This window comes from Thamnophis elegans, chromosome 4 (assembly GCF_009769535.1).
Source record: "Thamnophis elegans isolate rThaEle1 chromosome 4, rThaEle1.pri, whole genome shotgun sequence".
NCBI lineage: Eukaryota > Metazoa > Chordata > Lepidosauria > Squamata > Colubridae > Thamnophis > Thamnophis elegans.
The window spans coordinates 78,814,910-78,842,701 of record NC_045544.1 but is presented as its reverse complement, the minus strand read 5'-3'; positions in this window follow the sequence as shown (position 1 = coordinate 78,842,701).

Sequence of the window (27,792 nt, the reverse complement as noted above, 5' to 3'; positions counted from 1 at the left end):
TGAACTGTTTCTGCAAAAAATGTATTTTATTTTTCATTGATGTTAAGTCAGGCAAAAAATAAAAAAAAATAAAAATCCCATCGTGCTCTTCTGATAAAGTTGTGCGAAAGCAATCAAAGTATCTATATCACAAAAATTGAACATAAGATTTTTTTTTCCTGTACTATTGGCTAGGTCATATAAATGAAAGAAGCTGCTTCTACTTAAGTCACACAAACACTGCTCATGCTACTATAGCTTGAAGTGATCCACAGGAGCATAATATCAGATTGGTGGGTCTCAATTGTTTTTTATTTTTACATTTGCATGGACGTGAAACTGCTGTTTAGTTCTTAATATTGTGTTTTCCTTTGCTAATTTGTGGCAGTATTGCCAATATCTAACTAGTGTAAGTCTGTTTTTAATATTTTGGAGAAAAACTTTGAACTTCTGTCTTTAAAGCTTACTTAAAGAGTTTAGTGAGTTCACTTTAAGGATCTCAGTTGCTAGTCAATACCTGATGTATCTCCTCTTTGACATTGTTAGTCAGATGAGGGCTTAATGCATAGAAACTTGACTCTTTCTCTCTTCAGCATCAGCTTTTTAGAATTTGTTAGAGTCCTCCATCCAAACATTGGAAAAGCATTGGCTTACTCTGGCTTTTTCTTCCTCACCAATGTACTTAATGACCTTCAGGCAATACAGCAATCATTTCAGAACTCCCATTCCTTCCAGCTCAAATTCCCTGCTCTCAGCAACAAAACACATGCAATAAAAATATTTATTACATTCCATGGGGATATCATTTTTAGAGAGAGCCAGTCTTTGATATCTCCCCAAAGGCTGACTGAATTACACATTGATTAGTCGTCCAGCTTGTGGCCTTCTTGCTTCTTGCAAGCAGAAACCTAAACCTGAAGTTTTAGAGTGAGGGGGGGGGGGGCTCTCAAGTATTGCAAAGCTGAAATTGCATCAAATCACCACAAGCATTAATCATAATGTTGAGGAAGATGAGGAGGAGGAAGCAGCAAAATGTTCTGTAATATCAGGATTTAGATTTAATTATAGTGGATTTAAACATGGAAAATACCTCCAAATGTTATTCACATCTCAATTAGACAAGGTTAGGTATTCTCTTTGTTCCTTTTTCTGAGAAGCCTACAACTGCAATTTTTATCAGTGGCAAGGAAAAGAAAGGAAATGATCAGCGAACAAAAAAGCTATTTTTTTCCCCAGAAGCTGTCGTGGTAATTTATTGTTCTGGGAGCTAAAACTAGGCACTAGTCAAATATGATTTGGGAAACAGTCCAGGCTGATGGAGTCTGTGAAGATGTTCACTAAATTGGAGAGGGAAGAAGATAATGAGCAAGGTATCATGAGCATCTTCCTTTTTATTTCCATTCAAGGACAGATTTTGGAATGTTCATCAAATTGCCAAGGATCTTGACACCTTATATGTTCATTCCTCTACTTCTGACAGAAAGAAGCAGCCACTGCATGGCTAAGTCTGGATAGTCAAGCAAACAAAATAATGTCCTTGTAGCCATCGTTCTACTTTTTAATTGAAAATTATACTTAGTTATCCAATAATTACAATCTAACAATTAGATATTGTTATAGTGTCGCTCAGTGGTGGGATTCAAATTGTTTTATTATCACTTCTGTGAGAGTGGCTTGGTGGACGTGGCATGGCTTGATGGCCGTGACTTGGTGGGCATGGCAGGGGAAGGATCAGAGGTGGGTTCTGGCTTCTGCTACTGCCCATGGGTGCCATTAGATCACACCCATTACCTTCCATCATTGATCATGTCTCTTTTCTATTCTTCATTTGGCCTTCCTTGGAAGCCACTTTAGCCTCTTTGGTATTCAGTAATCCTTCATGCTAAACTAGTTTCAGTACATCTTCTTCGCTCTCCTTCAGATATTCTTTCAAATGTTGCTATTCTGTCATCCCGTCGTTTTCATGTATCATATCATATTCCACTGACTGTCACTCTCAAAACCCCTAGTGAAGTGTAAGCCAAGAATAAATATTCTCAACTATCCCACAATTTTTCTGGCCAACATTTGAAATATTTTTTAATAGAGTTTTGTACAAAACCCTATAAAGCAAAATATGGCTGGGAATTTTCAGTCCTTTGGGTGCTTTTAGATCACACCCATTACCCTCCATCATTGATCATGCTAACTGGTCTGCTGGGAGTTTGAAGGCTGTAATATATGGAAGTCACATGTTGCCAAAAATGTCACACATATCTATCTATGTGGTTGCTAGGAGTCAGAAATGACTTGATGGCATATGATCAATCAATCCTCAGGTCCATATTGCCTGTCCTTTGTATGAAAGCATACTGTGAACATTTCACCTTCCTTTTTCACACTCCTTGTAAATCTCAGTTTTGTTTGCTTTCTAGACAAAGAAAAGAAAATGTCAAAGATTTTCTGTTTGCATCTCTTTTTGTTGGCATATAGTAAAAATGAAGAAAAATCTTCCCTCTTTACTCAGATTCCATTTACTAAAGGACAAGTAGAATTTGTACCTTTCTAAGAGGCCCCGAAGTATAAAACAACAAAGCACAATGCAGCACAAATGAATTCTAAACCATTACTATTAACCAATTTTTAATGACTACCATTAAATCAGCAATGACAATAAGCAGCAGAGTACTTAATTAATATCAAATGGTTAAATGAGAATGGAAGTAGGTCACTTCTTTGGAGACATTTTAGAAAATTCATCAGTTCCACTTTTGCCAGAAAATGCATCCATACCACAGAAGATATTTGTGTAGATAAAGTTACTTCTACAATTTATTATCTAGCTTTTATTGTTTAATAGCCTACTCCTGGGCATACTTCCTCTGAAGTAAGGCCTAATTGAAGGATATCTCAACAAGTATTTTTAGGATTTCAGACCTAGTTTTATATGCCAGGACAGGACATGGGGCAGATGGAAAAACCGGAGGGTCAAAACAAGAGAACTAGTCAGGTCCATGTGAAATTCTGCATGCAAAGAATGTAAATGTTTGAAGATATAACTGAACTTTCAGAACAAGGCTGAAAGGCACACCAGAGTAATTATGGATGACTGTCACATGCATAAATCTGATTATATTAATTTGCACTGATTTCTTCTACATTCAGTTACATTTGTATTGTTGTTACCAGTTCTCTCAGGTGAAGATCTCTTATTGAAGCTATTCACATTTCATTTGGGTTTTTATCCATCCTGAACAGTGTAATTTTCAACTTGTATTTATTTGTTTGTTTATTGCTACTACAATTTTAATTTACCTTTTTGCTTTCTTCCCTTTGTTTACCATTCTAATAACATATATTTTTTCTAGCAGAAAAGTTGGGGGAATCTTTTCATTTGCTTCGTGGGCAAGATTTCCATTTTGAGAGGAAACATTCTTTTCTTTGATAGCTTCTGACTCTACTGTTCAACCCAGAGGTTGGTTGCTGCCGGTTTGGCCTGGTTCAGCCAAACTGGTAGTGGAATTCAGGCCTGGGTCAAGGAACCAGCAGCAACCCAGACCTATCACACCCCCGAACTGGTTCTCTCGCTGCCGTTTGGCTACCACCGTTTTGGTGACTGCGGGTGCGCAGTTCTCTGTAAATTGTTCTGCACATGCGCACAGAACAATTTACATCAAAGAGCGTATGTGCACATGCATGTTGCGTGCAGGTTGGCAACCAGCAGTAATGCCGGCAACGAGCCACCCCTGGTTCAACCACGAGAAAGTCTCAAGCTGGTGCCTGTTTCATATGAAAATTTTGTCCTTGTTCTCTGCTCTTGAGGGTCAGTTTGTCCTAAGCTGCTTTTCATGAAAAGTGGAACTTAAAACAAAGAAGCAAAATTTTAACAGGTTGTGAAACAGAATGGTGAAAATATTCCACCCTCTTCCTCATCAGCAACAACAGGGATCAATAGAGGAATGATATAACAGTGGCTATTTTCCTCTATTTTAACAGGTACATGAAGGTAACCTTTTTTTTCCTTTTAAGTGGGTGAAATTGCCGAGTATTTCCTAAACTTCCTCTTCTAGCAATAGTTTGAGGGTTTCCCCTCTTCTCTATAGTCCTTAGAAACTGTGTCCACAGTAGAGGAAACACTTATTTTCCTAGTCTAGGCTGAGTGGGAAAGAACAGGGGACTTTACCTACTGGAGTCCATCTTAAATACATTGGCCAGAGCTGAAGGAGGAGTTGATATTTCAAAATTATTTCTTAAATCAGCTTTATTTTGGCTGAGTTTATGCATAGGTGAGAAACAGTTGAAAGCTTCCCTGTAAAAAAAGCTCTCTTTGCCTCTTCCACCCTGAGCACTATCCAATTTTCTTTGTGAGGTACAGGTAGTCCTCAACTTACAACCAGAATTGAGTCCAAATTTTCTGTTGTTAAGTGAGACATTTGCTAGGTGAGTTTTGTCCCATTTTACGACCTTTCCTGTCATGGTTGTTAAGTGAATCCCAACAGCTGATAAGTTAATAACCCAGTTGTTAAGTGAATCTGGCTTTCCTATTGACTTTGCTTCTCCGAAGGACGCAAAAGGTGATCACATGACATTGGGACACAGCAAGGGTCTTAAATATGAGTCAGGTGCCAAGCATCTGAATTTTGATCAGGTGACCATAGGAATGCTGCAAAGGTTGTAACTGAAAAATGATCATAAGTCACATTTTTCAATGCCGTTGTAACTTTGAATGGTGACTAAGTGAACTGTTGTAAGTCAAGGACTACCTGTACTTCCTCTGAGTAGCTTCATAACCAGCTGTTGTAAGATGCTGCAATTTTGTTTGAATGTGATTTGAATGTTGGTTGGTGCATCAGTATAAGAGTAGTTGAAATCCTGATTAACACAAACACCTATACTTGCTCTCTGATTAAGTTTCCCATTATAGTTTTCCGCCTCATACTTTCTTCATTTCAGGGAAATCTTTCCCTGAAATCTCTCACAGTTCTCATTATTGAGGGAAAAGGTAGATATTTTCATTTCTATCAACTTTATGGAACAATTTAGTCTTAGGAGTTCTTTTTAAACTCCATCTATATTGTCTTCAATATTTTCGCCTCCAATGCACACTACTTCTACTTTCCATTTATTTCATAACCAGAGAAGACCAACCCTCCCCTCCCCATTTCTCTTTTATCAGATCAGTGCAACACCTGTGTTTTAAAATCTATATTCAAGGTGTCAAAATAGTGTTCAAGGATCTAAGTTCTCCAAAATTCTTAATGAAACTTGACAACAGACATCATAAAGGAAAAGATGGGATGGAGGTGAAGTAGATGATGTTCAAGTCATAACTGCATTTTAAGGTCAAATGTGAGAGATGGATATCATTCCCAGTAAGGCTAATTGAATCACAATGGAAGGCAATTCCTTGCCATTAAGCCATGCAAGAGGAGTTAAAAACAAGATGCCTGGAGAGCACAGGTTGTCTGCTTAGACTTTATAAGATGCTGAGTAGTTTTGACCTAGCATGATCTGACAGGCTTGGATGGCTAAATAAACAATGATTTAGCTGCCACTTTTTTTTTCAAATATAAAATCCTATTGCTTTTGCAGTCTGTTTTGATTTGAAAACTTAGACTTTTTGATCAATGGAACAATATTCTTGAACGTTTGGATAAGTTGTATTGTACTTAAAAAACTAATTTGAATAGTTTTCATTTTAATACTAAATTATTCCAATTCCATAATTTTTATTTCTACTTACCTTTATTTACTTTCATATATACCACAATAACTCAAGGTAGCAAACATACCTAACACTTGTCCCTCCTCCTATTTTCTTCTCAGCAAGAAATAGGTTGGGCTGAGAGAGAAGGACTGGCATGTGTGTGTGTGTGTGTGTGTGTATGTATATGTATGTATGTATGTATGTATGTATGTATATATATATATATTCTGAGGTTTTCGCGGGTGTTGGTATGTAGGTCTCTAGTTGTTCGGGTTTTCTCCCGCGTAGAATTGGAGATGTCTTGGCGACGTTTCGAGGAAGTCTCATTCGTCATCTTCAGGCTGCTTCAGGCTACTTCAGGCTTGGTGTTTCCAGGAGTAGTGTGAGATCTCAGCTGTTTCTTCCTTTTAACTGCCAGAGGGGGTTTGAACTGATTGGGTGGGGGCTTGGCTGTGTCTTGATTGGGTGGAGGTGTGTCCTTATTTGGTGGAGGTGTGTTGTGTTCTGTTCTGATTGTTTGGGGGGTTGTGTTTCATGTGAGGGTAGGAGGGGTTTTAAAGAGGCTAATTGTGCTTTTGCAGTTTGGCTTCTGGTTCTGGGTCGTGCCTCCTCATCAGTTTGTGTTTTTGTCTGTTTTCTTTGTGGATGTTTGGTGGTGATATTCTGTGTGGCTATTGTGGGTGTGGGTCTGGTGTCATTCATCCTGTTTGGGACTCGTTTGTTAATAAGGGCAGGCTTCCAAAAGGCTGGCAGGCGGGATGTATCGTCCCGCCTGTTCATGCTGTGTGGGCGTTTTTCTATTTCAATTGCTTCTCTGATTATACAGTTGTTGAAGTGTTCGGCCTTGGCAATAGTTCTAGTCTTATTGAAATCAATTTTATGTCCTGTGGCTTTGAGGTGTTGGACCAGGGAAGAAGTTGGTTCCTCTTTTTTGATTGCATTTTTGTGTTCTTCAATGCGTGCACTTATTCTTCTGTTGGTTTGTCCAATGTATGTGGTGGGGCAAGTGGTGCATGGGATTTCATGTACTCCTTGATTTTCTAATTCAATTTTGTCTTTGGGGTTTCTTAGGATGGTGGATATTTTCCGGTCTGTCGCCAAGACATCTCCAATTCTACGCGGGAGAAAACCCGAACAACTAGAGACCTACACACACACACACACACACACACACACACACACACACACACATATATATATATATATATATATATATATATATATATATATATATGTGTGTGTGTGTGTGTGTGTGTGTGTATATATATGTATGTATGTATGTATGTATGTATGTATATGAATTGTTCCCCAAATGTCACTTCAGTGTGCACTTTCCCTACAATTCTATAAGCATAAAATTGATCCTCTCAATGGATAAGATGTTTATACTGAAAACTGAAAAACAAACAGGCAGAAGCATAAGACTGCTCAATCTGTACTATTTTGCATTGCTGGCTCTTCCTGAAAATAAATATTTCTCTCCTTCCAGTTTCCCAAATTATCCAAATTGAATCAACATTTGGTCCAACACCATTAATACTTAAATCTTAACAGTTACAGCTGAGTGAACCAAAAAATTGCTTGACATATTGTATTTGCCTGCACTGTCTACCAAATTGATTATCTCATGCAGGAAGTATAATACTAAATTATCAGTAATCCATTGGATTTCTATACCACTTCTGACAAAGTGAAAGGGAATTGCTAAATCCGTGGCTTTATATATATATGTTTACATTTTTATTTCACAAGAATACCCCGATTCAATTATTTTACAGAGTTCTGTGGCTCTGAATTATCTGTTTGCTGCTTTGTAATCCATTTGGGACAATAGCCATTTTAATTCTTTCACTTCTGCAGACAAACAATTTTTTTATTTTGTCTACAGTCCCACTTATTCATCTATTTTTTTTTTAAAAAAAAATTACTATCCTTTCATCAAGATAGATTATTGAGGATAGTTTATTACAAAAAATGTAAGAGAATGAAGTAACAACATTAACTGTTTCAATAAGACTGGATGAAAATGTCCAAGACATCTAAAATATGTGACAGAGAAGCTCAATTGCTATGGCTTTCAAGGCTGGGTAGCTTGGATTTTATGTTACTGCCAATATCCTAACTCTTGTGTAATATGTAGTATAAATTGGTATTGTCTTACTCTTTGTCTAGTATATCTAAAGTATCTTGTTCTGGGAACAGCAGAAAGCTTATTCAGTTGTGACTTATTCAATGAACCATGTTTAAGTATTGAGAATGAATGGATATCCATATTAAATATATCCCTTGCCTTTGCATATGTCTGTGTACATATATTCTACTGTTCCCAAAATAAGACACATTAGATACCGATATGTTAGACAAAGATAGAGCAATATCAATGGCTTGCACAGAAGAAAAGCAGCAAGGAAGTGGCCTTGTGACAATAGTGAATTCTATATCTCCATCCTTGAGAGGACAGGAAAACCACCATTCTTAGTATCATTCTCCTTTGGAAAAAAAACCTCCCAAAATCTTTGCACGGTCTCTAGCACTGGAGTAAAAAAACAAGTCAGTAGGTGTGATATGAATGAGTTTAGAAAGAAAGAAGTCACAGGTATAAGAGCAGGAAACAAGGGAAGAAAATTGGAATCATAGAACTGGAAGGAACCTTGGAGATTGTCTAGTCCAACTCCCTACCCAAGGCAGCAGACTTTATTGCATCCCAGATAAATAGCTGTCCAATCTTTTCTTGAAGACCTCCAGTGATAGCGTACCCGCAATTCTGTTCCTTTGGTTAATTGTTCTTATTGTCAGGAAATTTCTTCTTAATTCTAGATTGGGTCACTCAATAACAAGCTTCTTGTCCTGCCTTCAGGTGCTTTAGACAATGTTGACATCCTCTTCCTTGTGACTGCTCTTAAATACCCGGAAACAGTTATCATGTCACCACTAATCCTTCTTTGGTTAGGCTAGACATATCTAGTTCCCTTAATCATTCACCATAAAGGTTAGCCTCTAGATGCCTTATCCTCTTTGTTGCTCTTCTCTGCATTCTTTCTGGGGTTTATGTCTCTTTTTTTTATATCATGCTGACCAGAACTGGACACAGTGTTCCATGTGTGGCCTCACTAGTGCTTTATAGAGTAGTACCATCACTTCTCATGATCTTGATGCTATCCCTGTTGATTAGCTTTTTTTTGGCATCTGTAATACATTGCCAGCCCATACTTAAGTGATGGTTCACTAGGACACCAAGATCCCTCCCACAGTTACTATTGTTGAACCAGGTAGCACCTATTCTATAGCTATCCATTTGATTTAAGTGCGGGGCCTTGCTTTTCTCACTGCTGAACTGCATCTTGCTGAATAGTGCCCAATGTCAAGTTGTTGAGCTCCTCCTGAATAATGAGTCTATACTTCAAGGTGTTGGCAATTTCTCTCAGTTTGTTGTCATCTGCAGATTTCATGAGTTCTCCTTCTATCCCTCATCTAGATAACTTATGAAGATGCTGAAGAGCACTGGGCTGAAACTTGAGGTACCTCACTGCATGCTTGCTCTATGTAGATGTAGAGGACTACATGAAGAGTCTGGTTGGTCAGTCATCTGAAAATTCATCTGAGGATAGTCTATCCTATGTTGTTCTATCGTACCAAGTGGTAAGATAGTGGCTGTGGATTACTTTGTCAAATGCCTTACTAATGTCCAAATAAACTATATCCACAGCATTTCCCAGATCCACTAATTTAGTTACTTTATTAAAGAAGGCATGTCTGGCATGATCTGTTTTTAACCAACCCATTCTGGCTTCTAGTGATTGCTTTGTTTATTTTCAGGTGTTTACAATTATGCTGTGTTTTTTTTCTTCTTAGAAAATTAACTTTTCTAGGATTTTCACAGGTATTGATGCCAAGCTGATTAATTTGTAGTTTCCTAGATCCACCACTCCCCTTTTTGAAGATTGGAATTATATCATCTCTTTTCCAGTCTTCTGGCAGTTATCCCCCCTGCTCCAGGAACTCTGTAAGATTTTGTTCAGTAGTTCCAAGATCCCATCTGCCAGCTCTTTCAGCACCCTGGACCACAAAGTATCTAGTTCTGGCAATTTGAACTGGATAGATTTTTTTAAAAACGCATTTCTTACCTATTTTGATCTGTGTTTCTGTTCTGTCTCCCATTCAGCTGCTTTTGATGGGTTGGCTGGGTTCTTTTTCCTTTTGCATAAAGACCGATGCAAAGAAAGAATTAAATAGCTCTGCTTTCTCCTTCCTGCCTGTCAATTTCTTGTCATCTTCTCCCATTAGTGAATCAATTATTCCCTTGATTTTTTCTTGTTCTTTGCATATTAAAAGAAACTACATATGTTGTTGGTGGTCTTGCCTGGTGTTCTTTGTTTTTCTGTATGATATTGTTTTTGTTTTGGCCTTTGGTATTCAATTTTTCAGAGTTTCCCATGTGTCCTGAATTGTTTTTCTTTGTGGGATTCCCATTCACAGAATCCATCCTAATCTGTCTCTTATTTTGTTGAAGTCAGCTCTCTTAAATTCTAAAACACTGGTCTTACTAACTCTGTTGCTTGCACCTGAATTATTGCATATTGTAGTATGACATAGCAACTCTTGCCAAAGTTCCCACAATTTCCATTCCCTCAATCATTTCATCTCTTAGTTAGGATTAAGTCCAATATAGGTAAAAGGATATAAATTGTTGAAAAGAAACACAAACAACAGAACCAACTTAAAAAGCTCCATCTTTTAGATGACAAAGTTGTCAACAAGACACATCAGAAACCTGGTCAATATCCCACTTGCTGCAGAGTTTGTTTCTCAGTTGATATCAGGATAGTTAATTTCCCCTTTACTACAGTGGTGTGTTTCATGCACACCTTGGCTAACTGATTAGTTCTTCTATTTCCTCTTCTTGGTTGGGTGGCCTGTAGTAAACACCTTTGGCAATGTCATTTATTTTTCCTCTGATATTCACCCAAATACTTTCAAGAAGGCTTTCATCCCAAGTATTGTGCATTTCTGTTGAGGTGTACATACAATGCAATTCATCCCTCCCACCTTTTTAAGTTGGTTCTGTTTCTTTTGAACAATTTGTATCCTTCTAGCAGTATGTTGCAGTCATGGGTTTCATCTCAGTAAGTTTTATTAATAGCAACAATACTGTACCCACCTTCAAGTACAAGGTCCTTGTATAACAAACAAGTACAAGGTTTGTTATCCAGACTCTGAGCATTCGTGTATAGACATCTGTTGTGGCCCAGCAGGAGCCGTTGGAGCTGCCACCAGACTCCACAGCGAGGGGCCCAATGAGTTGGCCCTGGTTGATGTGGAGGACCCTGGACAGGGTTCTGACTCTGAGCAGGGCACAGAGAGGCTGGTTGGCCACCAGGTGGTGCCTGAGCATTGGATCAGTGGGGAGGAGGCAAGGGAGAATGATCCAGAAACCAACAGTGAGTTGTTCCTCGATGCACGCCATCGACGAGCTACTCAGCGTCAGGAGCAATTACATAATTACAGGAGGTATAATTACGCTCAGCTGATGGTCATTAGACTCCTCTCCAGACTATAAAAAAGACTGTTTGTGCCACACCCTTCTTGCAGAAGTCAACGTTTTGACTAAAGAGAAACTAACTTGGCAGGCTGGATTGCTGCCAAGGTTTGTTTGAATCGCTGCCAAGGTTTGTCGGACTTGCTGCCAAGCTCCCTATCTGTTTATTTACTTGACTTTCAGCCACCGAGATTCTGGTGTTGTTATTAAAGGACATTCCATTTAAGCTTGCCTCGGCTTTTGTTACTGGACGGAGGAGGGGGTCAGAACAGACATCTAAGATCATTATGACCTTGCATTTGCTTTCTAGGTCTCCTGTTTTACACCTGAGTTTCTCTTCCTTCTCATTACTCCCTTTCTCATTGTCTGATTGGTTGTCTTGTGGATCCTGAGATGGTTACCACAATCCTGTATTTAGGTTTTTAGCAGTCTAGTCTAAAGCCCTGACATTTCATTGTAGTCTCTCATTCACAACTAAGCCTGACCCCACTTAGCTCAAGAAAGCTAGCTCTTGCCACCTGTTGAGCTGCAGCATTAGATTACAGATAATCTGTATTACAAACACCTATGCAGTAGAATCTTCAATAGGTCCCAATTCAACATGAAGCTATTTGAATAGAGCCCTACCTCACACAATGCCATTGCCATCTTCCTGGGCCTGCATCCATTATATAACAGATTAAAAATAAGGATGGAAAGGCAGGACAAATAATTCTTTATTTTTATTGTTCCACAAATTGGCTTGGACCCTTGGCCAGCTGAATTTTGAAGGATTCTATGTGTTAGAATGAGGTTGGGAGAGCCAGTTTTAAGTCTAAAGTGTAAGAGTGAAAGCTCATTGAGTGATTTGAAACCAGTCACCATCTCTCATTCTAAGTACCTCATATGCAGTAGTAGTTTGTGGGGGAAAGGGAAGAAAGGGTGCTCTGTATGATAGCTTGTGTTCCTGGAGGAAAGATCAGATAAAGATCAAATGAATAAAGCTGGAAAATGCATCACAGTAATTCAGAATATGAAAATCCATAAAGAAATTCTGATAAAGAGAAAATTATTTTTTAAAGAAGAACTATCTTGTAGCAGGAGTATTTATGAATTTCATTCATATTCCAGGATAACAAATGTCACAGTCAAGAAATTGGCTGAAATTTTGGGTATTCCAGGGGCTGATCTGTTCAGTGTAAAATAGGCTTCTGTATATCTCTATTATCATAAGCCTTTTTCTGATGAAGTGCTGAAGCATACACTGAATGCATAAATATACTGAAGGTGCTCCTACTAGCCAAAACACTAATATTGGTAAGCCTGATATTGTCATGATCTTTGCAGGATCAAATGTTGACTTGTAATCAAAGTCCTTACATATGCAGAGGTTTAAAAAGTGATGTTGCATGTGTCATGTTGTCATTATGGAAATTATATAACTCATCATTTGCATGATGTGATGATGTGTGTGACATCACCATAACTTGCTACAGATTCCTGTAGTCATTTCCTGAATACAGCTAACTTGCAAAACTGCTCACATCTTCATTCAGTGTTTGAACACTAAATTTGAAGGGGGACAGTTATTTAATTTATTCTAGAACAGAGGTGTCCAGCCTTGGCAAATTTAGACTTGTGGACTTCAACTGTCAGAATTCCCCAGCCAGCATGACTGGGAATTGAAATCCACAAGTCTTAAAGTTGTCAGTGTTAGACACACCTATTCAAGAACATAAAATGAATACTTAATTTTTAATAATTAAAAAGCCTAGATATGGGGAAAATAACACATGAGAGAATGTCTGTAATGCTGTATATAAGTGATGGTTTGTTCCTTTTGAAATAGTTGGTGTACTGGACTCAATGATATCTATACTTATTTTTACATTAAACTTTGTTTGAAAAATACCCTTTTGACTCGTTGTGACTGAGGGAAGCTTCCTGTACATATTCTCAGTTGCAGTTTCATTGGAAATTTTTTGCTATCACAGGACTTCAACATTCACTCCTCCCTCCTTCGCTTTTCACCATCAAAAGAGCTGCTTCCTCATTTATCATTTTCCCAATTTACACTCTTCATTTTTGCCTGCTTTTCATTCCTGCTCCCAACAACCCTTTTCTTTGGTTACCTTTGAGGTTTAAATGCTTGCTATTCAGAGGTCTCCCACCATCAATTGCCATCATAAATTTCCCCCACTTAAATTAATAAAATCTTATCCTAAACTATTTCAGCCATAAAGATGAGTTGTACGTTTCATCAGTTTTGCTTAATTCTCCATATTATTCCTGTGCATTCCTTCTGATCACTTTCAACAGTCTAGAATTCTCCAGGAAAAGAAGCATTTATGCTCAATATGTTACTTATATAGTGGCTGTGATAGGAAAAAGGTGGATAAAGAGGATATAGCTTAGTACCCAGACATTTTCTTCAGCACTATCTCATATGTGATTTCTGATGTTTGGCACATCTACCATAAAATATGTACAAATTATGGGGGAAATATTCACCTGAGTCCTAAGATTGTTACTAAGGAAATAAGCAGACAATATTAGACTAGATAGGCATATACAATTGCTGGTGAAGTGGTTAAAGATTTGGATTGGATTGGGAGAGCACTGGGTCATTTGACATGACTTTGGGCCATGGCATTGTTACCATGAAGATAATTGTAGATCCACTTGTTACCTGTCAAAATTGTCTAGAAAAAATATGGGACAGAAATATGGCTAAATACATGCATATCTATATCAGTTTATCTTTTAATGTAAACATAAGTATCAATATGATGCTGTGACCAATTATTTGATTGTGAACTAAATAAGAGAGATCTGAATTCAGATCCCTTAGTCAGCCATTCTTTCAGTAAATGCACATGGAACAATTGCTACTCTTAAGTTTGACCTGCCTCACAAGATTTTAATGTGAGGACTAAGAATACCATGAACTATCTACTATCAGGTTTCTGGCCAACAAATAGGATGAAAAGGGGGGGGGGGGCGCAAATAACTGAAAACAAATATATGTTATGCTTATTAGAGAGATGTGGCCACACTGGAGGAAATTAATAGCCAACATAAGTGCCTGCCATAAGTATAAGATTTTCTTCTGCAGGATGTATATAAATAAATGAATATTGCCAGACAGAAATAAGGAGAAATTTCCTGACAGTTAGAACAATTAATCAGTGGAACGACTTACCTCCAGAAGTTGTGGTTGCTTCAGCATCAGAGGCTTTTAAGAAAAGATTGGACAACCATTTGTCTGAAATGGCATAAGGTTTCCTGCTTGAGCAGGTGGTTGAACTAGAAGATCTCCAAGGTCTCTTCTGCTATTCAAATGCACAGCCATTTTAAAAACAGATGCTCAACTTCAACAAAGAAAGTTCTACATTGTTCTATTCCTCCTATGTTTGCTACCCAGAGTTGAAATTGTGTGATAGATGACTTTTTATAAATACATGTAATAAATAAATTTGTATCATTTCTTAATAAATCAATTGCAGTCATGGAGGTAACACATTAAAAAGTGTACAAATCCAGGTATAAAAATATCTCCAGAGGAGGAAGGTTATTACTTAGCTGTTCTGTCTTAGTGGATCATTAATAGTTAGAATATATTAGTAGCCATTAATAGCCAATGATGGGAGAATCTCCTCGTTGGGTGAGCTGGTAAAAGTACATTAACAGCCACCCAGAAAGAAGAAGTGGCAATTAACTGGTGGGATAATAATATGAAATGTCAAAGTCAGAGAAAGCAAGTGCGCTTGTTCATTAGTATATTAATAGGTCTAATTTTCTGTCATTAAACACTGCACCTCTGTCAGTTCAACTAGATAGATCTCATGTGTGTTTAATGCAATTCAGTATATTGCTGCTGTCTTCAGTTTATCCTCTCAGCCAGTTTCCATGTATGGGGAGATGCAGGCTAGCTTCAGAAAGTTTTGTTCTTGAGAAAGAAGGTGCTTTGTGAGAAAGGTTTCGAGATTATAGAACATGATCTTTTTGAGCTGGATCTAATCAACAATGTTGATTAGTGAAATTCCTATAAGGGTGAAGACACAAAGGAATATTTTGATAGGTCTCAAAAGATCAGATCAAGATAAAGAGCAATGTAAACTACCAATAATTAGCAAATGGTGTTACAAAATCCTGGGTGGGGAGATGAGGGGAGGAAATTTCATGTGTTGCCTAATTATAGGAAAATTATAGGATTCAGAACAGCTGAACTTTACTCTGCCTTGATGCTAACAGAGGGGCGAAGTAGGAAACATATGAGGGTTTTTGAGTTGTCACAATTGTCCTGGCCTCAACAAACAACCACTAAATGTAGAAAAGCTAAGCAGGGTTAAACTTGGTTTTTGGCAGAATGGGAAATCACTAGTAAATTTTAGATCTATGCATTAGACTGGAAAGTACCACTCACTCCCCCCAAAATAAAAATCTGAAGAAAAGGCAATGGCAAATACTTTTAAATACTGTTCTTTCTAAGCAAGGCTGAAAGTAAAAAGGTCACAAACACATAACCATTTATGCAATCCTATTAGAAAAGGAGGGTACACACATGCATCATCACAAAAGAGGTGTGGGGGAGGCACATATTTACTCTATTGATTTAGACATCTATAGCATTTACATCAAAATATAATACAGATTGTCCCAATGTGAGCCTGTGATTTAGTGCCTTCCACTTACTTATAGCCTACTATTGATGGCCTCCTTCAAGGCCACTCCTGCTGTCCATCTGGAAGACTGTTATCTTCAAGACAGATTGTCTAGACGTTCTTTCAAAAAGAGGATGCCTTCAAAGAAATGACTCTTTCACATACAGCACTTTTCTTCTTAAAGTGGGATATACCGTTATCTTCTCAATAAAACACAAGGAAAGATATGGCTCATTTAACCTTAATCTCTAAGGTTTGGAAATATAAAAATTCTCCTGATGTTTTGCAACACTTCAGGTCAAAGTAGTGTTTGTGGGACAGTACAACCAAAGAGGGATATGAACGTAGGCATATCCGATCATTTCCTTTTTAGGCAAGCATATTTATGTATAAACAAAAAGAGGAGAAGGTCAAAGAACACGAGGCAGACCCAAAAGAAGAGGGAGAAGCAACATTAAAGACACACTACAACAACATCAATTAACAATGGTTGAGGCCACCACAAGAGCAAGAACTAGAACTTTGTATCTCCCTGGACACCCGAAAGAGTAAAAGGGGAAGTAAAAAAGATTGTTATGCAGTGCTTAGAAAAGGAATGTGTTAAAAGAATTACTATGGGTTTTACTCTGTTAAAAATGAATTGGGAACCCCATTGGACTTTTTATTGCTATAAAATGTTGTTGAGTTTGAATCTGGAAAGTGAATATATAAAGCATTGTATGACAAGGAACTTTGGATATGATGTAAGGCTTGAACAATTGGAGAATATGTGGACAAAAGGTTTAAAATTTACATTAAATTCTAATTTAAAAGAAAAAAATAAGATGATGTATCACTGATATTTTACACCAAATAAGCTATCAAGAATGCGTAAAGGTATTTCAAATGAATGTTGAAAATACAAATGTAAAGAAGGGATTTTTTATCATTTATGGTGGACGTGTGATAAAGCAAAGAAATATTGGAGTAGGATTCATATCCTAATACAGAAGATTCTCAAAGTGAATATAAAGATAAAACCAGAAACTTTACTAATGGGTTTAATCAGAGGTGGGCGTCACATAATGTAACAACTGATTCACCCAGCACCAAAAATGGATGAATGGTTGCAAAATCTGATGGAATTAGCAGAGATGTCTAAATTAACTCTTTGATAAAAGGAAAAAAAAACACAAGTACTTTTGTTTCTACTTGGAAACCGGTTCTGGACTTTGTGCTTGAGGTGGGGAAAAAATGAAACTTTGATTTTGAGTTTTACTGATTACATAGATCTGTTGTTATAGAGGCATAAGAAAAAAAACCTAACAGTCAAAAGTTAAGTTTACACCAACACCACTCCATGTCTTTTAACAGTAGTGGACCTCTCTTGCTTCCACCACGTCCAACCACAACTTCATATGTCCAACCACAACTTCATATGTTGCCTTTTGTTCTTGAAATTTCCCCATTTTTCTTTTTGGGGATCTCATCAGCTCCAGGCAACCACAAATGCTTCTATCATTCCTTTCCTCTTAATTGATTCACTCTTCCTTCAGACTTGCATCTATTAAGATGGAATGAAGTGAAGGATGTGAGGTTATTTAGTGTTCTCTATAGATAATCAGTGCTGGGTAATTGAACTTCATGATCTATTTATTTATTATATTTCTACATCTACATCTCACCTATTTGATTCTGGGTGGTTTACACACATAGACACAGACATATATCTGTTTCCAAATAATTTGAATATATACAGTGTGTGTGTGTGTGTGTGTGTGTATTTGTGTATGTGTATACGTGTGTGTGCGTTTGTGTGTGCGTCTGTCTGTATCTATCTATCATCCATCCATCTATCCAATCATCTACCTACATACATATTCATACAGTATATTCAAATTATTTGGAAATTGTCATTGATTTAAGCTGATTATACTATTTAGACATGTTCATAGATTTTGTAAGTGTACCATGGTGATTGTAATATTGTTATACATATATTATTGTTTAGATGTATCGTAGATAAATGTTGTTTATAGTGCTAATGCTACTAATATGATTCATGACACTGAAATCAGAAAGGTTCCAGGTGGTTTACATTACAAACTTAGCAAAATGAATAATAGAAATGTAGATGACTCAAAAATTAAATGATGCTTTGGGAAACCACACACACACAAAATCAACCATCCCTCATCATCTGTCATTCAGTGGGATTACAAAGCATCATGTTATAGTGAGGACATTTTTATATATCACCATGATTCTGGATAGAGATGATGATATTCAATAATTATAATAATGTTCAGATATGGTATTTCTTTATGACCGGACCACCTCAATGTTCGTTTTTCATGCTAGGCACTCACTTTTTATATTCAGGTCACTTTTATTCAATACCCTTTCACTCTTGATCCAACTGATTCTTCTTTTAGACCATACAATTTTAAGCATCTCATTTCCACTGCTCAATGTTGAACCATGTCCTCAAGGTTTATTTTATTCTCATGCATGCTTAACTTCCCTCATTACATTCAGCAACCAACCTTCACCTACATATTCATGCAAAATATACTATTATTAAAGCCTATTCATTTTGTCCTACTGCAACCTCTAAATCAACAGTAATATAATAATGTTTGTTCACACATTCATACATTTCTCAGTGACCTACAATAAAGTGAAATCATGATTTGAACACCCCATGCTTGGCATAGAGTCAGACTCCTCAAACTTTGCTCATTTCTCCAGTTTTACTCTTAGTACACCTCTGTCCTCATCATACTATTCTCACATCACCCATGATTTTCTTTTCATCATTTCCCTTTTTGGAGTATAAAATTCACTGCATTCATTTCAGTTCAACTCTTCAACATATTATTATTATTCCCTTACAAATCTCTAAAATGCTCCTTCCGGCATTCCTGCATTTCAGTTCAATTCCCAATCACTTCATCACGTTCATTCTTAATTGCATTCACTCTGCTGGAGGTTTAGCCCTCTATACTCACTTCCTGAATAATTTGTTATATTTTTTCAAAATCACTTTACTTTTCTTTTGCCTCTTTGAAACTTAACTGTCTTTGCTCTTTTCCTTTTTCTTTTTTTACAATCTTGCCAGGATCTTTTTATCTTAATTATTCAATATATTTCTCAGCCTCAGTTTTGGAAGCAATTACTCTGTTATATGCATTTGTCTCATCCACAGCCTCTTTCACTTCATTATTCCATTAAGCATCCTTTTCCATATTTCCTGTTAGCATAACTTCATATACTTCTGTGGCACTCAGGAACATTAATTTTTGTCACTTTTGCATCGTCTTTTATTATGTCCCGTTACCCATTCATTCTTTTGGGTGATTCAACTGTCTTCTAATACTTTTTCAAACAGAATTAATACTTTCTTTTTCTGCAGGCATTCTGCTTTTACTCCAATTTCTTCATTTTCTTCTATGTTCATTTTCCCATAAGATTTACTTGCAATCCTACATTCAAAATCTCTCATTGCCCATTTCTTCCTCACTAATTTTTAGTCTTTGATTGTAAACTGTTACATCAAGTCATAGGCTTTTAAATTTATGTTCATTTTGTGCATGTGTATGTATTAATAGACTTATGCTTAGCTCATGTATTTGAAGTAAACAGCCCTTTTCTAAAGCCATACTTATCATAAGAGTCACTACTTTGCTTTCATCCTTGGCTCTTTGAAAGGCCCAGTGACTATTTCTGTACTCGCCCCTCTCATTCCCACACATCCATTCATATTACCGGGCAGAATTTTTTCTCTTTTGAATTGTGCTCATTCAGAATCAGAAAGACAGATTCTTTCATTTTCACCATTTATAATCGTAGCATGCAACATCAACATTCCTTCATTCATATATACACCATTAACAATCTAGAAGGGATAAAACTAATGTATGCTAACATACTTTTTAGCATTTTCATTCCTAATGAAATCCACACTTTCACTTCCCTCCATGTATTTATTCATCATCACTCCACAAAATATTGTAAGCTGCCCAGAGTTACCCTGTTGTAAGATGGGCGGCCAACAGATTTGATAAATAAAATCGGACCACCTCTTTTAGAGCTATTATATTTTCCCCCTTTCTCTTGCATTTAATAGATATAAAGCAATATTTCTTTAGAGGCCCTGGTTTCTAAATTCCCCTCTGACATAGCTCTTCTCCTCTTAGCATGTTGTAGTTTGTCAATGTTTATTTTAGAATATGAGTATAGAACATGTTGAATTCCTCCAGCTGTACAGAACAGAGATCCGAACTCCATGTATCTATTAATGTGGTCTAAGATTGCATTTGTTCTTAGGGCTTGTTACTATCATTTCTCATTTGTTTCTCCCTGTATTTTCCTTTGTCTCTCATGCTCTCCCTATGCAGCATGCAGATGATTCCACCGAGAAGGAGATGTACTTTCAATCACATTTTGTTATACTACAAGGATCAAGATAAATTGAAACTCAAGCAAAGGATGGAAAAAAGAAACAAATTGTGCATTTTGAAACATGGAGAGGCAGACAAAATGCTCTGTAAACCTTAGAGAGGAATATTTAGGGATGAGCAAAACTTCAGAAATTCATCACTTGAAAAATGCATATTCAAAATGTGTTGTAGCCATAGAGATACAACATCCAAATTGACTGCTATCCAGAACATTTAATCTAATAGAACTTGTGGTTCTATGTTTGGGGAGTAATTATTTCAGGTTCATGGATGGCCCACAGTCCAGACAGCAGCAATCTTGTCCCCAGGAAAGTAGTATTGACTTAGGGCAGGGATGGCGAACCTTTTTCTTATGGCGTGCCAAAATTGCACATGCGCATGTTATTGTGCACACACACACACACACCAATTGAATCCTCCCCACCCACCTGCGCATGCACACGTGATCCCCCCCATGCATGCCTGCACGACTCCTCCTCAGACTCCGGAGGCTTTCCTAAAGCCTGGGGAGGGTGAAAACAGCCTCTCCCGTCCCCCCGGAAGCTGGAAAGGGATCGTTTCTGAACTTCCGGTTGGTCCATTGGGGTCATTTTTCACCCTCCCCAGCCTCCGGAGGTTTCCCTGAAGCCTGGGGAGGGCGAAAAATAGCAATAGCAATAGCAGTTAGACTTATATACCGCTTCATAGGGCTTTCAGCCCTCTCTAAGCGGTTTACAGAGTCAGCATATTGCCCCCACAGTCTGGGTCCTCATTTTACCCACCTCGGAAGGATGGAAGGCTGAGTCAACCCTGAGCCGGTGAGATTTGAACCGCCGAACTGCAGCTAACAGTCAGTGGCTGCAGTACTGCACTCTAACCACTGCGCCACCTCGGCCTCCGCCAGCCCTCTGGAAGGGTGAAAAATCAGCTGGCTGGCGCACGCATGCACGCTGGAGCTGACAGCTGGCGTGCCAGCTAATATGGCTCCACGTGCCACCTGTGGCATGCGTGCCAGAGGTTTGCCATCATGGACTTAGGGTCTTTGACCTCTAGGAGACTTGTCATCTTCTATCCAAGAAAGTGTTTTGTTTAATCCAGGCTCTTGTGTCTGGAAAAGACTGGTTTTGTCATTTCAAGGAAATGAGAGGGGGGGAGGGGGAGGAAGGGAGGGGGAGAGAGAGGTGGGGGAGAGAGATGACACAGAGTCCCATTCACAGATCCTTGAAGGAAAAGTGACTTGAAAGCTTGACACATTCTCCTACACAGCTATCATTCTGATTCTTTTGCATGGTTGTTGGGGAAAGGATGCTAGCAATTTGATATCTTTCCTTTTCACTGTGGTAAAGGGATGTTTGCTGCTTCAGGATAGCTTTGGTGTCTATCTGTCTCCCACTCTTTACAATGTGTCTCCCCTCATTCCCATTCCAATCCCTGCAACAATATGCAATTATAGCAAAGTACCTGAATGTAAAATTACTGGCACATTAGCTTTTCATCATCACAGCTGGTGATAGGTTTTTAACAGGAGAAAGGTGACTTGGTGGCTTTGTAGGTACTTTCTTATAATACTTCCTTACAACACTCAGATACTTTAGCAAATCGACAGACAAATGTGTCAAGCTTCTAGTAACAGCCTGGGTTGGAGACAATTAATCCCAAGAATAAATTTCTCAGAGCTCTAGTTAGTAAAATGTATTAAGACGGAGGTTAAAAGAACAACAAATGAAGTTCAGCATGTAGCATACTTTCAAATAAATGTTTATATTGGCAAATAGAGCGGGGAGGTTATGGCTTTTTTCCAAGCTCTTTTTGATATACACAGGAGATAGGATGATATAGTGGAGAAGATTACACATACTGACTGTGGCTACTAGACTTTTTATCAATCTAAGAACCAGCTCTCACAAAACATCTGCAGTATATTGACTTCCGGGGGGGCGGAGCCTGTCGCCGAGGAGGGCTCAACCGAGCTCTCTCAGAGATCTGGTCTGTATATCTAAATAAGATCATAGATATTACCCCTTTTTGGCTATAAAGGGGCAGGGAGTAGCTCTGTGGTTAGGGTCTATTCGTAATTCACAGCCTTTCTCTTTTTTTTTGGCTGTGGATAGAGATTAGATCCAGCGTGAGCGGAGCTTTTATCTCCAGCCAGTTCTTCTCAGCTGCCTTTTTTTGCAGCCCTAGACAGGCGATCCCCCCCCCCCAGGACAAAGCAAAGTTGTTTGAAGCTAGGATTAATACGGGCGGGTCCCACTCCTGTGAGATTTATGCTTTTATTACTATCTTAAATACCAGCACCATTTGTCTTAGAGGCTTCTTTGTTTAAACGGACTTCAAAATGGCGATTTCTCTCCGTTGGTGACTGATAGGGGATGTACGTAGCCGGTTTTACCTTCCTGCAGACCGCTCCTTAACAAAATAACTTTTTTTGTTTTTTTTGGAAACAGAGGGGAGCGAAAGCGCTGTTTATTTGTTTATTTATAATGGCACCCAGGTCAAAATCGAAGTGTCTCTCTACAAATGTGCCTAAAGAATCTGTGAATGAGCTTAAAGAATTTACACTGGAATCGCAGCCCTTGTCTCCTACGCCCTCTACTGGAGAATTCTTTACACAGGAATTTTTTTTTCAAATGTTTAATGATTTTAAACAAGAAATTAAGGAATTTGTATTGGAGCTATATGGTGATTTAAAGTCTAAAATTGACCAAATGAAGGCGAATACGTTTGCAGCCGTGTCTGCCCTGTCAGATTATACCGCTGAAATAGAGAATAAATTGGAAAGTTTGGAGGAGGCTAATTCTAATTTGACTACTAATATTCAAATATTACAACAAAAAATTAGAGACACCCAAGAACAGCTCGTTATGATAAACTTTAATAAGAAGGCATTCGCAATAAGAGTCAGAGGATTCCGCGAAAAGGAGCGAGAGAATCTGAAACAGACCTTTGTTGAAGCCCTCAGCCGTGCGGTGGGAAGCCCGGGACTTAACTTTGATTGGCAGATTCGGAAAATCTATCGCCAGAATTCGTTGGTAGCGGAACAGCGACAGCTCCCGAGGGACATAATCATATATTTCTCCACAAAAGAATCCAGAAACGCGATCATGCAAAAATTTTACAATAATAGATTGAGAGTTGATGGCCAGGACTTGACTGTCTTCAAAGAAATACCTTTCCAGATGTTAAAGGTAAGAAGGGACTATACCTTTTTAACTAAAGAGCTTAGAAATCATCAGATTCAATATAAATGGGAGGCCCCAGCCGTTATTACGGTCACATTTGAGAATCAAAGACTTCGTCTCAATTCTGTTTCGGAGGCTCGAGATTTCTATTACAAGACTTTGAAGGCGGGACTTCCTGATTCACTTGGAAAAGAGGAGAGACAAGCCGAAGGAGAAGGCAAGCAACAGACCACATGGCTGCAAGATGGAGGGGGTAGCTCCCCCTCCCTCGGAGAAGCAGAAAAGCGGAGTTTGAGGATTTAGACATTCTAAAATATTCACCAAAGTTGTGGATTGAATGGGAGTTTGCGACCTCTCTCCGGCAGAAAAAGCGGAATGTATTGGTGGGGTGATACTGAATGTATATATGTAAAATGCATGCAGAATGATTTACGTTGTTTAAATTTTGTTAGAAGGGAAAGTTTGAAGAGATTATTTTAAAATAGAAGGTAAACTGATTCTTGTTGAAACTATTATTTGAATATGTGGAATGATCTATGCTATTTAATTTTTATTAGAAGGGAAAGCTTGGTGAAATTATTTTGAGCTAGATTTTAAACTAATGTTTGTATAAATTTGATAGTGGCAAATATTAGAGAAGCAAGGGATGAGGGTAAAATGCATGCGGAATGATTTACGTATATTGGTGGGGTGATACTGAATGTATATATGTAAAATGAATGCAGAATGATTTATGTTGTTTAAATTCTGTTAGAAGGGAAAGCTGGATGACATAATTTTAAAACGGAAGGTAAACTGATTCTTGTTGAAAGTATTATTTGAATATGTGGAATGATCTATGCTATTTAATTTTTATTAGAAGGGAAAGCTTGGTGAAATTATTTTTGAGCTAAATTTTAAACTAATGTCTGCATAAATTTGATAGTGGTAAATATCAGAGAAGCAAGGGATGAGGGCAAAATGCATGCGGAATGATTTACGTTGTTTAAATCCTATTAGAAGGGAAAGCTGGTCTGGATCATTTCAAGATAGAATGCAAACTGATTTTTGTGTAAAGTAATACTTGATCCACGCTGCTTAAACTTTACTAAGAAGGGAAAGTTTGGTCAGATTATTTTGAATTATTGTTTGAAATTAAGGTTAAGAAAGGGAAAGTTTGATTATTCTTCTATAAAGTAATATTTGAATATGTGGAATGATCCACGCTGCTTAAATTTTACTAGAAGGGATTATTTTTGAGTTAGATTGTATATTGATGTCTATACAAATTTGGATAAATGTTTAGCTGAATACAAGGTTAAGGAAGAGGAATGGGAGAGTCTACAGGAGGCCGGGGTAAATAACAAAGAAGCAAGAGACGAGAATAAAATATAGATAGAATGACTTATACTATTTAAGCATAGATAAAGATGGGGGGCTGAGCTTAACACAAAGAGTTTCTTTTTTTTTTCTTTGTTCTTTTTTTTTTTTTTTTCCCTTAATATATTACTTTTATTTTTAATCCATACGAACATAAGATACTTTAGATAGAAGGCAGTGCCAGGTGTGGGCCCTGGGAAGTCGGGAGGAGTAGGGATGGGGATTTATGGGGGGTGGGTGGGTGGGTGTTAACATAGTCGCAATAAGAACAAGAATGCACTTATATACGGTTGCTCTTTTTTTCCCTTTTTTTTCTCTTTTCTTTCTTTAAATTTTTTTTTTCCTTGGTTTATTTTACTTTTTATTAGATTATAATAAACAACACTTGAATAAAGGAATACACCAAGGAGGGAGGTAGAGGGAAAGAGGAGGGAGGAGTAAGGAAGGAGTAAGGGGAATGTAAGGAGGGCGTGTTGGGAGTAAGGGGAGAAGGAAGGTTTGAGGGGAAAGGGAAGTAGGAGGGGAGCGTTAGAGGGAGGAAAGGAAAGTTGGAGGGGGTAGATGGGGTGTATGGATGATGGAAGTGTCAGGTGGGGTTGTGAATGATGAGTTGTGTTTTCTTTTTTATTTTTTTTTATTTTTTTATTTTTATTTTTTTTTCTTATAGCAAATACCCTGTATATAAGTGATTGTAAAATGGAATGTGAAAATGAATAAAATATATTTAAAAAAAAACATCTGCAGTATATTTCTGAAAGGGAAGAAGAGAGTAAATTAATTTTATTCCCTTTTGCATAAAATGAGGGATGAGGACATTGTTATTACTCCAGGACTTGCAGTAGGCAGGGCAAAAAGTGATTGGATAACTGTTTTTCATTATTAGTTGGAGGGAGAACACTGATTGGCTCATGTTTTCCCTGCATTTGGAAGCCTGCAGCAGTCATGATTAGATCACCCCTTTCAAATCATTTTGAAAGATTTGCAGATCCAAACTTAAGAGTTGCACTAAACCACTGTTTTTCAAACTTGACAACTTTAAGATGCGTGGAATACAATTCCCAGAATTTTAGAAGTTGAAGTCTTCACATCTTAAGGTTGCCAACTTTGAGAAACATCACACTAAACTTTATATTTTGATACAATATCCGAGAAAAATGGGATGCACAGGTAATCCTTGACATAGGACCATTCAAAATTACAGTGGAAAAATTACAAAATTACAAAATATCCCTGGGGATATTTATGAACATTTCAAAATTCCTACAATTTCCCACTAAGTCACATGACCATACTTTGAGTATTCAGCAGCTGGTCTACATGTATGGCCACTTTCAATGTCAAACAGCCATGTGACTGCATTTTTTTTTATTTTTTTATTATTATTTTTTTCGGTTCAAAAGTTTTATTTCTTTTAAAACAAACATTTCATCATTCCTCAATCAGTAAGACATCGAAGTACAATTTTTTGTGTGTCAAAATAGTTCTAGTGTTTAGTCTAGCTGTGTTTATTGTTCAATGTTATATGGCCCCGGTTATGCACAGTATATATGTGACTGTACGAAATGAAATGAAAATAAAACATATTTACATGCAAAAAATATATTAAAATAGTTCTAGTTTACCACCAAATTCTTGTCTAGCCTAATGTATACCCCTCCCTCCCTCCCACCTCCCCCCTCCCCCCAACCCCCCTCCTCCTCCCCTCCGACTTCCCAGAACCCGTACACGGTATGGATTTTTAACAAACACAGTCTAAAATCTATTGAGAAAAAAGAAATAAAGAAATTAATGACATTCTACATTGACCTTAGCTTCTTCTTGCTGAACTAACTTTAAACAATTTAAATCATTTCTGATCTTAAGCATAGGCTAACTGGAATTTCTTGGTCCCGTATTTATTTTGTATATAGTCAATCCATTTTTTCCAGTCTCGTTTATATCTCTCATTTGAGTGATCTTTAAGATATGCCAATATTTTAGCCATCTCAGCTAAGTTTGTAACTTTCAATGTCCATTCTTGAGTTGTAGGCAAGTCTTCCTTCTTCCAGTATTGCGCCACCAACAGTCTTGCTGCCGTTATTAGGTGCAGAATCAAGTTAGTCTCTACCACTGTAAAGTCAGTACATATACCTAGTAAAAATAACTTAGGAGTAAACTTTATCCTCCTTTTAAAGATATTTTGCATAATCCACCATATTTTTATCCAAAATGCCTTAACCTTTTGGCAGGTCCACCATATATGATAATATGTAGCATCGAGAGAACCACACCTCCAACATTTAGGCTGTAAATTCGGATACATAGAAGCCAGCTTTTTAGGATCTAAATGCCATCTATAGAACATCTTATAAAAATTTTCTCTCAGATTTTGAGCTTGTGTGAATTTCACATTTGTTACCCATATTCTTTCCCATGTATCCAACATTATTGGTTCTTCAATATTTTGAGCCCACTTTATCATACAATCTTTAACTAATTCTGTTTCCAAATCCATCTGTATTAATACATTATATATCCTCTTTATATGCATTAAGCTTTTATCTCTTATTTGTTTAAACAAATTATCTTCAGCTTGGATAAAACCAATTTTTTTATCTATTTTCCACCTGGTCTGTAATTGCCCATACTGGAACCATGTTTGAACTACCTTCTCCTCTTTTAATACCTCTAAAGATTTTAGTTGTAGTACCCCCCTTTCCAAAATGAGAAGCTGTCTATAGGTAGTTCTATCCTGTTTTTGTGCTATGTTCATATTTTCAATTGCATGTCTAGGAATTGCCCACATGGGTATCTTGTCATTTAATTTATATTGGTATTTTTTCCAGACCCGCAGTAAAGCATTTCTTAAAATATGACTTTTAAACTTCTTATCCAATTTTTTGTTGAATAACAGGTAAGCATGCCAACCATATACCAGATTGTGTCCCTCGATATTCAGTATTCTATCATTAGTTAAATGAGTCCAATCACTAATTACAGATAGCGT